The sequence below is a fragment of the Lolium rigidum genome, chromosome 4, assembly GCF_022539505.1.
Source record: "Lolium rigidum isolate FL_2022 chromosome 4, APGP_CSIRO_Lrig_0.1, whole genome shotgun sequence".
NCBI classification, from domain to species: Eukaryota; Viridiplantae; Streptophyta; class Magnoliopsida; order Poales; family Poaceae; genus Lolium; species Lolium rigidum.
Window position 1 is genome coordinate 52,536,610 of NC_061511.1, and position 12,213 is coordinate 52,548,822.

Genomic DNA, 12,213 nt, shown 5'->3' on the forward strand with positions numbered 1-12,213 from the left:
CACTGGATTTGCAATATGCCAATATGGTCACGCATGCATCCACACGATGTTACGAACTCCCTTCTTGCCAAAATGTATTGCATATAATTTTTTAGACAAATCAATGTAAAGTTTGACAAAGTATGTGTAGAATAAAATATCAACATTTGGAATACCAAATGAATACTACCATTAGATGTATCTATAAATTTGGTCAAACATTACATCCTTTGACTTTTAAAATATGTTATACACACTACATTGTGGCAATGAGGGAGTACTATATTATTAATGGCGCCATTGCCCACTTTTCCATGTTGGAGATAGCTTTCAAATTGAAAAGTTTTTATGTCGAAAAAGCGGGTTGTGACCTGACGATGGTGGATGACCTACGGAGTAGAGACCGTGCCACGTGCATGAGCATGTTGCCCATCAAAAGGCGACGCAGAGTCGGACGCAAACCGAGACGACACGTTGGAAAATCTTGAGTTGAAGCACTATACTCTACATGGTTCGTCAAGAACCTCACAATACCCAAGGTGCCAGGAAGATCACACGAAGAACCAAGGGGAATATGCATATACCAAGTACAATATATAACACATTGGAGTGTCTATGGCGCGGTCGAAATGCATTCAATGTATAAGAGTATGTGACGACAATCGGTGTATGCATATTTCCTCCACCACAAACATGCGGCATCAAAGTCGGCGCCACCCCAAGACGCCCAAGCAACTTTGCATGGGACACAATAAACACAACCTATTGGCTATTTTGGGTTTCTAACGGGTTTTTGGTGTGATGTCACGTGTCCCACTAATATAAGGGTCATAAATATGCTAAGTTTCCGTCCAAAGCGTTGACTTTTCTCTTTGATAATAATAATATCAATGACATAGGAACAACACCAACTAAAAAATAGTCCATGCAAGCGGAGGAGAGTTCCCGACTCCTCCTCGCATATTTCATGTGAAACCCTAATTTGTGGGTTCACCGACGTGTACCCCTAGCTTTACATCTAAAGTGCGTATTTCATGTGACTTAATTACTCCTTATTTATGTTAGAATATGCCATAAGAGCATGACCAACACAAACAAAATTACGTCGCGTCCAAACAAGAGTTGGGTCGATGGCCTCAAAGTCTACATTATAAGTGTATAACCTTCTTAAGTGATAATTTTGTTCGTGAAGCAAGTGTCACTTCAGTGTTGAGCGCTAGATTTTCTCTATACAACACCCTATATACCCATATAAGGACCTCATGCAAGAGTAGGAGAGTTTTCGGCCCTTTCTCACACGTTTTCATGAGAAGCCCAGACTCGTGAGCAACATCATCCCCTAGCTTTTCAACGAAAGTGGTTATTTCATGTGACATTACCTCTTTTTTTTAGAATATGTCGTTGCAATGCAACCATCCCAAAAAGAGTGGGGTCGATGGCCTCGAAGTGGGAGTTTGCACTATAAGTTCACAATCTTCTTAGCGGGTAGTTTTTCTTGAGGAGAAGTTGCCTGTTCGTAGTTGTGTCAGTATTAGGAATTAGCTTATAGGCGTAAAAATAGTGGTGGCGCACTATAAAAGTTCCATGTTGTCGGTATTTGAACAAAATACCATTGGCGTACACAATGTTCGAACACCGCTAGTACTGGCATATCAACGGTGTAGCCGGGGCTTGGCACATTGTCACTTTTGTGGGCCTAGACAACCTGGACTAAACAAAAAAGGGTGGCATGGCCCACTAGGCCACACCACTGACACATACCAGCGACGTAGTCCATTGGGCCATGCCGCTGACTTTTCCACATGACCTACCAACAAACACGACCGCATCCTCTTCCTCACCTCCCTGGCTTCCCCACACAACTTAATCCCACATGTCTGGCTCTCTCCCACTCCCACCCCCACTCCGTCTACCGCGCCGCCACCAAAAGATAGCTAGCGTACTAGAACCAATGAATCAATCACATGCACGACACTTGCTACTTGCTAGTACCGATCCATGAAATATATACTAGTACTTTCCATTGCTGGTCATGACAATCATCAAATTTAGATGATCAAGATTAACAAAACTAAAATTATCACAAGGTGTTTTCAACGGCAGGTTGCATGTCTCCCGGGAGATTTCTCCATGCGTATATACTTAGGTGTCCATTGTTTGTGTGCATCATGTACACGCGACCAGCGTGACTCGGTCCGGCTAATAGCCTAGATAGTGCATGCAAGCATCGCGTGAGACAACCCCTTTGAGCGTGACATGCTAGGCTTTGAGACTGCTACCTCACCCCCGAGGCAGTGCGCCCGATAGTCATTCCGCCCATTGATGCCAATTCGTCAAAAAGAGGTCTATAAATGTCAAAAGATAATAATTATGTGTTTGAAAAATAAAACCGAGTGTATTAGTTTGTGAAAGTGGAAAATGAGGAAAACAATTATTAGTGGATGTTATTGCTTTGGTAAAGGAAAAAAGTAGAAGATAGCGTATATGTACCCGTTGTTACATTTGATCACAAGGATTAGTCATGAACAAAGAGTGGGTATGCATGAGTGGCCTTGCTAGCTAGGGAAAGAAAGAAAGATGATCAGAATTTCTCAAAAAAAGAAGATAATGTGGGCCGGGGTACATAGCCAAATTGGGGCCGACCTGCAGCAAGGAGGCCCTTTCTGCTTCCTTCGTGCTCTGAACCGTTTGATGGACAATTGGAAGATCATCGGCTGGAGTTATTTATTAGACCAGAAAAAAAATCAAACGAACCCTAAGCCTACCCACCATTTCTCCCCTCCCCTCCCCTTCCCGCTCTGTCCCCTCCCGCGACGAGAGAGGCGGCGGCGCCCCGACTCGACGGCCGGAACCATGTCGGCGCGGTTGGCTTGCTCGCCGGCGCATGCGTGCGTCGTTGCGCGCGGCACCGTCGAGCTCGCCGGACCGCGTCGCGCGCATGGCCGTTGGAGCCCGACTCCTTGCCGTGCGCCAGTTCGCCGGCATCTGGCCGGGACGCCGACGGCAATTAGGCCAAGGCCGTGCGGCAGGTTGGACGCGGCCGCGCTCATATCCGATGACAGCCACGGCCACCAAAGGTCGATTTTTTCTTGCCTACTACTGAGACCAATGGATTTGTACTCCCAAGATCTTGATTTTTGTTGGAGCAGAAATAGAGCTCCTTTTCACGTTTTGGGTTGCAGATAGATGCTAACCAGGTCTGCAGCTATTTATAAGGAGATTGAGTTTTAGTTTAGTAAATTAAGCATGGAATTTTTGTGTTAGCAAACTGTCCATATCTGCAGCTATTTAGTTAACTAAATTGGATTGTTTAATACTAGTTTCCTCACCGATTGCTCTAATTAGTTAGCTGAAACCTTTATGTTGGTTAAAAAAATATCATAGTTTGTTTTTATTGAAGTGGAAAGTGTAGTGCTATCAGCTGTTCATGTTGTTGGTTTGGCATGGCAGAAGGTAGATTTAGTAGCTTGTTAATTTTACTATGTTACAATGTTCACTTATATGCTAATCGCTGGCCATTGAGCAGCTCCAGCAGTACACACTTCCCAGTCTAGAACCTTGTTCTGCTCTGTCGTCATCAAGGTCCTGTTTCTGTTGTGGTGCCTCTTGTGTGGACATCTTGGATTACACTGTCATGTACATCTCTAGCTTCCAATAAACTGTTTCGTTTCTCTTGTTGAATGAACTGAACTTGTAGTCAGCAGAGGAAGCTTGCATGTATGGATTAAAAGAAAATCAGTCAATGAATACTTGTTGCATGCATAGGTAGTAGATTCGTTGGCACTAGTGTGCGCTCAACTTGTTTGATTGTTAATTATCATGTCTATGCGGTGCTGAAAACTTGCATATTTTCAGGTCCATAGCATATCGGAGAGGGAGAAGCAGCAGAAGGGTGGCAAGCGTGTGCTGGCATTGGAGGCCTTCTTCTTCGACGGCAATGGGTTTGGGTAATTTTTTGGTTCGTACCATCGAGCCGATGTCCTGGACAGGATTATATTTGAAGTGTTAATTGGCATGCCATGCATCAGGTTAGGCTGTTGTATCAGAGTGATGTGTAGCCATTTCGTGGCATGAAAAGTTTTGATGTGACCCATATCGAAATGTATAGTGGCACAATTTGGCTGCTTGTTGCAACACAGGCCTTTGTGGTGTGTTTTTATGGATCGTCTGTGTGAAGCAGAGCTTGTTTGTGTTGGTAGTTTGGCACTGCTTCGGTTTAGGTAGCATTCTGTGATGATCCCCAATGGAGATGCTAGGTGTATTGTAGCGTGTAGTAAGGATATTTCATTAGGCTGGTGTGTTTAGGTTGTGCTGGCTCACTGGATGATTTTTTGTATTTGCTCGTAGTAAGAGAGTGATACTAGAATTGCCTGTCATGTTAGCATGCCCGCCTCCGACTGAATCTGGTTGTATTTGCTCGTAGTGATTATTCAACTATGTACTAGCAAATCTGTTCCTGTTGTGTTTCTGGTTATTATATGCCAAATGAATGCATATACACGTACCATTCAAAAAGCTTAATTTGATCTGAGCATGTATATGAAATGTTTAGTGTACCTGGCATAATTTTCCGCTGAAGCTTTGCTTGTTGAAACATGCCCTTTTGTTGTTTTAATTAATGGATCTATCTATCTGTCTGAAGAGTAGTTTTGAAGAGCTGTGCAGATTTTCGAAAGTTTAATGGTGTTTGTGTACAAGACGGCGTGGCTCCGCTGTAGAGATGCTGCTGCTGGTGACGTGTGAATGTAAATACAATAGTGTTTTTTTTTGAGGGAACATACAATAGTGTTTCAAGTCTTGTAATGTAGAGTCTTATTTTTCATAGATATATAGTAAGAGGTAGCTTCGGTTGTGATGTTAAATAGTACCTCGTTTCCAAAGTGTTGGGGCTTTGTCTAAAAACGGATGTATCTAGACTTATTGTAACCATTTATACATCCGGAGTTAGAAAAATTGAGACACTTATTTTAGCACGGAGGGAGTTTCCAAAAATGTAGTCTTATTCCAGAGATTCTAATAGTATAAGAGCAATTCCAATAGTATAGCCAACTGTTGGCTATAACAAGATGTCATATCATTTGTAGTCATCATATAGCTAACATGTACAATAGTTGGCTATAACAATGTAGTACTTTACTAATATATGGCCCACCTTTCACTCTCACGAGGTGCTCAGGAAGCGCGTCTGAGAGTTGGCTATTGCATAGTAGCCCACCTCCCTTCTCTCTCCTCTTCTCTCTCCTCCAACTCATCTAAAATATATTATTTAATGTCTTATAGTCAGCTGACTGGACTCTATTGTACTTGCTCTAAGTGGGTACTCCCTCCATACCGGATTAATGGGCAAATTTCTGATTTGGAGAGCAATCGATTTATTAGGCAAATACCTCAGTTAACTACCACAATTAACTACCGCGTGTGGCTGGCAAACAACGTAAATCGTGGACGTGTTTCTGCTGGGAAGGAGGGAGAGAGAGCTGATCCGCGTTTCGGCCAATGCATGCGCTTCGTCTTAGCCGATCGATCGTCTCGACTCCGCGCAAATCGCTCGATCGTTTAGCATGCAGGCAACCGCGTGGGCCGCGAAGGGTTCGGCTCCTACACTTAATGAACGGAGCAATTAACGGGATAATTTGGAGCCAATCAGCGCATGCCTTGGTCCGGTTGCTTCAGATAATTTACCCATTAATCCGGTATGGAAGAAGTAGTATAAGTGGTAGCTTCATTAGTACTCCTTCCATTCTGATTTACTAGTCTACATTCTAGAGAAAAAGGAGACAAACAAATCTTACATTTATTAGTACTACTTGATATGTAAACAATTCAATCAACATTGGAAACAACAACGCCCAATAAAGATAGCAAAACCACTTCGTTTTCAGTGTTGTTGTTGACTAAAAGCTACTACCTCCGTCCCAAGGAATAAGGCGCACACGTATTCCAAGGCAAACTTTGACCATAAAAATTGAGCAAAAAAATCTTGATTATATTATATGTAATTAGTATCGTTGGATTCGTATTGAAAAGCACTTTTTAATGATGTTAATTTCATACAAATAATCTTTATATATTTGAAGTAATTCTTAGTCAAACGAAAAACACGTAAAACGAGGGCGCCTTATTCCTTGAATCGGAGGTAGTAGAATATAAAGAATTGCAGAACAAATTTTGAAGTTAAAATGTAGACTATTTTAAAATCGGAAGGAGTATCTCCGTTGCAAAATGAGAGTCAGAACTATGTCTAAATTCAAATGTATCACGGGTGGGATTATTTGTTTTTCAAAATAAGTGTTGGAACTTTAAATACTCCACTAGTTATGGTGTGTCCGTATGTGGAAAAAGTTGCGACATTGTTGCACATTTGAATGGATGTATTTACAAGATATGTCTAGATATATTTAAATTTGTGCCAAGAATTATGGATGTTTGAAAAAAAAAAAACCTCCCATGCCATTGTTAAGACTTGAGGTACTATATGAAATGACGATTTGTTTTTTCTAGCAAGGTAGGTAAGCGTGAGCTTGGTGGTGCGGTCGAAAGAATCAAATCAAGCGATTCATTATTGCTCCGGAATTGCTTCGTGTACGACAGAATCCCTCCGAACTTGGTACGATGGGCTGGTGGGCCACGAGGATGCTTCCTAGCGGTGCAATCAACGGTGCCCATACAACATCGTACAAAGATCGGACAACTTTTGTCGTGTGTATAGCAGCGCTCTTATTGCTCCTAGCTCAATCCATAGTGCTCGGGGGAACGCGCTTCCCCCTCCCCCTCCCTCCCCTTCCTTGATCCTGTGTGTTGACCGAGCTCGACCGGGCTGAACCTAACCCTTCTCCGACGGCTGCTGGAGACGGGGAGGGGGACGCGTCGGAGTAGGTCCTAGTTGTAGATATAGGACTCTCTTGAAAGTGCATGGAGCCCCCATGTGTGGTTTTGGTAATTAATGACAATCCCTATGGACTAATGTTTGCATTGAGTTATATTTGTAGGAGTTGTCCATAGGCAATTCTTGAACCATTTGTTGGCTTCAAGGTTGCAATAAGAAGAAATTGATGAAGGATAATCAAGTGTCAAGTATGTCTTGAAGATGAAGATGAAGTGAGCCCTCAAGTTACTTCAAGACATCAATATGATGAAGAATGAAAAATGAAGTGCAAGTTCAAGGTGAGCTATCTCGAAGAGATCCTTTGCTTGAGTCTTGCCATCCACATGGTGGTCATGGTTATGTGAAGATGCGCCGAAGAAGAAGCTCTCCCATGGTGGATTATGGGGGAGCAATCCACAAGACTTCGTCAAGCAAGAACAAGCAAGAAAGTCGTTCCATCTTGTTGAGGTCAAGATCGTCATCATCGAGCTCAAGTGGAATGCGCAAGTATAAGGTTTGCTCTTGATAGGGTTTCTTTCTCACCGGTCTCATAGTATGGTTGGAGACCGGTTTATAGTTTAGTTGCCGTACTATCAAGAGGGCTCTCGAGTGAGTAACTCGATCGTATCGTTCGGAGAGAGCTCAAACCTTTGCATCCTTGCATCATCTTTCTTGGTTGTTATTTGGACCTTATCCATGTGATGTTTTAGAGCTTGTGCTTATTCTCATGACAAGCTCTAGTTCATCGAAACGGATTCCGCATAGATCACTTGTTGCGTTTTCGAGTTTGGTTCATCATCTTACTTGGTTTTATTTGGATCTTATCCATGTGATGTTTTAGAGCTTGTGCTTATTCTCATGACAAGCTCTAGTTCATTGAGAATGGTTTTTCCATGGGCAACTTGTTGCATTTTCAAGATTGGAGGTTTTACCGGTATGTCTTTTTGAGATAGGTCAAACCTTTCATCATTTGTTTCTATCCTCCTTTGCTGGACTATGATGTTTCTATGCATATTGTTGTAGAGCTCGTTGTTGTGATTTCAACGAGCCCAAGATCATCGAAATCGGAGTCCGGATGCAAAAGTTATGCCCGTTTTAGTTTTGGTGTTTCTGCAGTTTGCTTAGGCCGGATATTTTGGAAATATCCGGGCCGGATTATCCGGGCCGGATATTTCGGAAATATCCGGCCCCCCCGAAATCGGCTAAGGACCTCAGGAATTGCTGCTCGGTATAGGGGCCGGATTTTTGGCCGGATTTTGTCCAGGTTTTGTCCCTGAGGCCGGATAATCCGGCCCCCGGATAATCCGGCCCTTACTTAGGCCGGATTATCCGGCCCTGGTTTTGCCCAAACGGCTCGATTTTCTTGGGGGGTATAAATACCCCCCTTCTTCCTCCTTGGGCTGTGGCTTCTTCCACTCTCTCTCTCCTCCATTGTTGTTCTTGAGAAGCTTGCCCTATCTCTCTATCCCTCCATGATTCTTGCCCCATTTTGAGGGAAAAGAGAGAGGAGATCTAGATCCACACTTTGACCAAACCAAATCATCTCTTTGTGAGTGAATCTTTGGGATCTAGATCTTGGAGAATTTTGTGTTCTCCTCTTTGTTCTTCCTCTCTTATTCCCCCAATAGCTTTTGTAGCTTTGTTGGAATTTGAGAGAGAAGGACTTGAGCATCTTTGTGGTGTTCTTGCCATTGCATTTGGTGCATCGGTTTGAGTTCTCCACGGTGATTCGTGGAGGTGAAAGCAAGAAGGTTGTTACTCTTGGGTTCTTGGAACCCTAGACGGATTCTAGGCCTTTGTGGCGATTTGTTGGGAGCCTCCAATTAAGTTGTGGATGTGTGCCCCAATCTTTGTGTAAGGCCCGGTTTCCGCCTCGAAGGAAATCCCTTAGTGGAACCGTGACCTAGGCCTTTGTGGCGAGGGTCACCGGAGATCTAGGTGAGGCGCCTTTGTGGCGTTCGGTGTGTGGTGTGAGTACCGCATCTTGGGGTGAGGCCTTTGTGGCGTTGGTGTGCATCGAGCAACCACACCTCAAGGTGAGCCTCTTGTGGCGTTCGGGAGCACTAAGCAACCGCACCTCTCCACCGGAGATTAGCACTCGCAAGAGTGTGAACTCCGGGATAAATCATCGTCTCCCGCGTGCCTCGGTTATCTCTATACCCGAGCTCTTTACTTATGCGCTTTACCTTGTGATAGCCATCGTGCTTGAAGTTATATATATCTTGCTATCACATACTTGCTTGTATTGCTTAGCATAAGTTGTTGGTGCACATAGGTGAACTATAGTATATAGGCTTTGGGCTTGACAAAGTAAACGCTAGTTTTATTCCGCATTTGTTAAGCCCATCTCGTAAAAGTTTTAAATCGCCTATTCACCCCCCTCTAGGCGACATCCGTGTCCTTTCAATTGGTATCGAGCAAGGTCTCTCATTCTTAGGCTTCACCGCCTTGAGAGTAAAGATGTCGGTTAGGGGATTAGTGCACAATAACTTGGTTATATTTGATGGCACAAATTATGATCTATGGAAAATTTATGTGCTTAATATTTTACGGCGTATGTCCCCGGACATGGAGCGATTTCTTGGCATGGGTTTTTCTTCTCCTAAGGATCCTCAAAATTTATCTCTTGAGGAGGAGAAAAACTCTTGCCTCGATGCTCTTGCTTCTCATGTGTTTTCCATTGTTGTGAGCAATGTAGTTACTTCTTCAATCATGCCTTTTGGGAGCGCTCATGAATTATGGACAAAGCTTCAAGACAAATATGATGTGTCCAATATTATTGAGGATGATTGTATTGCTTCCACTTCCGGCCGTGATGAGTTCTCATCTTCATCCACTTCACCAAAGTGTGGTAAGACACAAGGTAATGATATGGTGAGTGGTGATGAAAATTGCAATATTGATATTGAGCTTACTATTGATGATTCTTCATCTCTATCTCATTGCAATGCTTCATCTTTGGACTTAAACACATCTAGCACTAGAAATGATTTACATGCTTGTGTTGATAGTCCTTGCATATCATGTGTAAGTTGCTTGAAAAAATCTAATGATGATATGCTTGCTTTGTCTTGTGGCCATGATAAAAATGATTCTATTTCCTCTAGTTGTTGTGTGTCTAACAATGTAGAGGAAACCAAAGATTCTATTGGTCAAGACAAGATCTTGAAAGGAGCCTCAGTAACTCCTCATCTTTATCTCACGGTCCTCATATATGCCTTATGGCCAAGGGTTCCACGGTACCTCCTACCATGGAACCTAATATGTCTCGTGGTGATAAGAATGAGGATGAATATGAAGAAGAGGATTGGGTTGTCTCTCTACGCGATAAAGGTGAGAGTGTATTCAAGGTTATTTGCAAAGATAAAATTGCTAGCACTCACTTCTTTGAAATCTTGACTACCGCTATTGAGAGCCAAAAACTTATTTGGATGCATGAGAACACCATTGATAAAAAGGGTGCTCTTGAACGAGAGTATGCCGATGATGTAGCATCACTAAAGAATGATCTTGAAGAAGAACAAGAGACCGTAGCCTCTCTTGAAGAGCAACTTGAAACCCTTGAAGTGTCTCAAAATGAAATAGTTTCTAAACTCACTAAGGAAAGAGACCATGCTAAAGCTCAAGTAAAATTGCTTAAAAAGGAAAATTCCAAAGTTGGTGTTGGTCATGATAAACTTGTTAAGGATCTAGATGATCTAGACAAGGCCCACAAGGTCTTGGAGAGCGAACACTCTATCCTCACCAAGTCCCATGAGCAACTTCAAGCTTCCTATTTAAAAGAGCATGCTATGTTACCATCTCTTCTTAATATGTCTTGTGATGATGCTTGTGCTACTAACTCTACTTCTTGTGAAGCATCTATCTTGAAGGAGAATGTTGAGCTAAGGGCTCAACTTGAGTTGCTAACTAGAAATTATGGGAAATTGGAAGAAAATCATGGAAAGCTTTCTAGCTCCCATGAGGATCTTCTAGCTTCTCATGATAGGCTAAAGTTAGCTCATGAGGCTATCATATCAAAGGAAACACCTTGTGAGCCTCATGTGGATACTAGCACTACTACTCAAAATGCTATATTGCCATGTGCTAGTTCTAGTAATTCATCCACTCATAATATTGCTAAATCTTGTGATGAATTATCTTCCTTGCCTTGTTGCTCTAACAATGAAGGTTCTACTTCCTCTAGTACTTGTGTTGTTACTAACCATGTAGAGGAAATCAAAGAGCTCAAGGCCCAAGTCTCTTCTTTGAAGAACGACTTGGTAAAGGGTCATGAAGGGAAATGCAAACTTGACAAGATGTTAAGTGTGCAACAATCCCCCAATGACAAAAGTGGACTTGGATTCAACTCCAACAACAAGAACAAGTCCAAGAACAACAATAAGAAGAAGGGCCAAGTACAAGTCAAAGACCCGGCCAAGATTGTTTGCTTCAAGTGCAAAATTGAAGGGCATCATGTTAGATCTTGCCCTTTGAAGAAGAAGCAAAAAGGAAGCGGCCTCAAGCTCAAACTCACATTCAACCTCAAGTTGAAGAAATGCCACTTCCCAAGAAGAAACAAGTCAATGCTCCCATTGTGGAGAAATCTAGTAAGAAGAAGGAGAAGAAAAGAACTTGCTACATATGCCGTGAGAAGGGCCACATCTCCTCCTTGTGCACTATTGGTACCTCATCCAACTCTATCACCATTAATGATGTTTATTCTCTTCGTAAGGATGAGGGTGGCAATGTGTTTGCCAAATATGTTGGTGCTCAAAGTGGTGTCAAGAAAAGAACCATTTGGGTTGCCAAGCCTATTGTGACTAACCTCTTAGGACCCAACTTAGTTGGGGACCAACAATCCAAAACTTCATCAATAGGTGCTTGTTGGAGGGCATTGGAGACTTGGCTACATCATGAAGAATTAAGGGATCTTCATCATTTATATTATCTCAAGCCAAGTCTTTTGGTTATCTTACTTCTATCATATATCCAATGTTCCTCCTTGCGGTAACATGTACTCAACTCATTTATATTGAAAGTTACTCGCCCCTTTGCATGTGTTAGTTTTGTTCCTAACATGTGTTTGTATATGTTGTGCTTCCTAATAGTTTTGCTTGAGAAATCAAGTCTATGCATGTTGGGTTGCACACCATGTATTTGTGTTTGTGTTGGAGCCTCTTTGCATCTTGTTGTATCTTATATGGCTCTTATGAGCGATTAATGGACAATCCCATTTTGGGGGAGTGATATTACTTTGAGAATTTCATGATCCTAAACAATGTGTGTACATGAGGAATATCACTTAGAATTGATATTGCGAGATTATCTAGTCGTTATGTGGTATGTCATCTTCATGAGAAATTCAAATTCTAATGTCCATTAATATC

The 12,213-nt window shown here is 42.4% G+C and overlaps 1 long non-coding RNA gene across 1 annotated transcript; it reads left to right on the forward strand.

Annotated features, from left to right (window-relative positions):
• The first annotated feature begins 3,015 nt into the window (after positions 1-3,015).
• On the forward strand, positions 3,016-4,500 carry LOC124708622. Its single transcript, XR_007005227.1, has 2 exons — positions 3,016-3,056; positions 3,835-4,500. It is a non-coding gene; the product is annotated as an uncharacterized LOC124708622 (long non-coding RNA).
• The last annotated feature ends 7,713 nt before the right edge of the window (positions 4,501-12,213 follow it).